This window comes from Emydura macquarii, unplaced genomic scaffold (assembly GCF_026122565.2).
Source record: "Emydura macquarii macquarii isolate MOO-44397 ecotype Brisbane River unplaced genomic scaffold, CSIRO-AGI_Emac_v2 contig_746, whole genome shotgun sequence".
NCBI lineage: Eukaryota > Metazoa > Chordata > Testudines > Chelidae > Emydura > Emydura macquarii.
The window spans coordinates 95,080-97,306 of NW_027130883.1; positions in this window are offsets into that span (position 1 = coordinate 95,080).

Consider the following 2,227-nt stretch of genomic DNA (forward strand, 5'->3'; position numbering starts at 1 on the left):
TCTCTGGTCCGTGCTGAGATGCGGGGCCGGGTTGTGGGTCTCTAGTCCATGCTCAGTTGGGGGGCTTGATTGGGGGTCTCTGGTCTGGGCCCGGTCTGGGGGGGGGGGCTGGAGTTGGGGGGGTCTTTCTGTCCAGTTCCCATATCTGCCCTCTGCCCCCAGCTGTGGTGGGTCGCCCCACGTGGGGGTGACTGTGTCTCCCTCTACGAGCTGCGTCTGCAGGAGCCCAGCGGGACCCGCAGTCAGTGGTTCTGTGCCCGGGCGCCCGAGCGGCTGCACAACCTGAACCCTGGCACCCAGTACAAGATCCGTGTGCGGGCCCTCAACGCGGCAGGGCCCGGGCCCTGGAGCCCCCCCTACACCGTGAGTGGGGTTGGTGGGACGTCAGCACCTGGGGGCTGCGTGCATGGGTGCACCTGGGTGTCTGGGGAGAGGGGGCTGGGTGCAATGGGTGCGTGGAGCCTGGGGGCACTGGAGGAGCTAGGTGCATGGGGAAGGCGGGTGTCTGAGGGCAGTGGGTCCACGGGGGGCTGAGTGAAATGGTGGGGCTGGGTGCATGGGGGACTGGATGAGCTAGAGGGGCTGGGTGCAGTGGAGGGGGATCTGGGTGCACAGGGGGCTGGGTGCAATGAGGGGATGGGGTTTGGGTGTCCTGAAGGGAGCTGGGAACCCGGGGTCAGCACCCAGGGGTGCCCTCCCTTCTGAGCCATCTCCTCTCCTTTGCAGTTTGCCACGGTGCCTGGCGCGAGAGAGGCCATCCCCGTCATGGTCACTGTGCGGCGCCGCCTGGATCCCCGCAGGAAAATGGTCTATCTACCCGGCCCCTAGGGGGCGCCGGCGTGGAAATAAAGTGGGGGTATCGGATTCCTGCATCCCCTGCTTGCAAACTGAGACACCCCCTCCCCCACACACACACACACTCCCTAGTGCCCAAGCCCAGGGGGCCCTGCCCCCCGCATGGGGGGTGCCTGCTGTCATACTTGCGGGGAGCTTTCCCAGGGGTCCCTGCCATGGGGTGTCTCTGATCCCGCCTCATCTCTGCTGGCACCGCCCCACCAACCCTGGGCACCCCGAGCACCGCCTACAGCACCTCCCCCCTGGGCTGCAAGGAGAGACGTCCAGGTAAAGCCTGCCCAGGGGGCAGAGCCTCAGGGGTGAGAATCTGCCCAGACCTGGGTGGATCTAGCGCCACTCGTAAAGGCAGGGACAAGCTTCTTGCTCCCTGGGAGAGGAGAGTCAGGACTGCAATGCTCGGCGAGTTGGCAAACCCACCCTGGTGCTGGGGAATTAGCTCCAAGGGGGAAAATCTGCATCTGATTTCTACTGTTCTGCTTCTCGTGTGGGTGAAGGGGGTTCTGCAGGGCCCAGATCTATGCCAGGGGGTGGGCACAGGGGTTATATGGGTCCCTACCATGTCAGCGGGCAGCTTATATGGGACCTTGGCTTGTCTCTGGGGTGATGGGAGTTTATATGAGTCCTGGTATCTGCAGGGGGATGGAGGATATACAGAGCTGGTGTGTGTGGGGCGGGGCAAGGTTTATATGGGGCCCTGGCATGGCTCCGGACTGTTTATATGGGGCCCAGCATGGCTCCAGGAGGGACAGGGAGGCTGGGCGTGGTTGAGCTGTGGTTCCAGCGTGGTGGAGGAACTGATTGGGCCCAAAGGGCCCCTCCCTGCCTGAGAACCAAATTCTGCCAAATTCAGGGGCTGCATCCAGCACTCCCACCCCAGCTGGCTCAGCCAGGGCCCTGGGGCAGGTGCTGCCCCATGTTAGCCGGGCCAAAGCCTGCCCATGGACACAGGATGGGGGTGCTGCAGCCTGCCAGAGCCCTAGCCTCCTTAGTCCAGGCTGCTGTGCAGCCCCTGGCCCCCCAAGAAACCTGCCCCCCTGAGGGCCAGGCCCCAGGCGGGTTGAACCCCACGAGCCAAAAGTTGTAGTTCAGATGCCCCCCTTCACTCCCCATGAGCTGGGCTTTGTGGTAGGACATCTCTTGCTCAGCCATCACAGTGCCTCTTGGGAGTTGTAGTCTCCTCTCTTGAAGGAATGCAGTGCACCCTGGAAGATACACCAAGGTCGAGTATATCTCCTGAGAATGAGGGCATGAACCATCCAAACTACATCTCCCACAATGCACTGCCTCCCCTCACCACGAGGCGACGCTGCAGTGCATTATGTGAGATGCAGTCCAGCCCCCAGGTTACAGAAGTGCACTACAGCTCCCATGA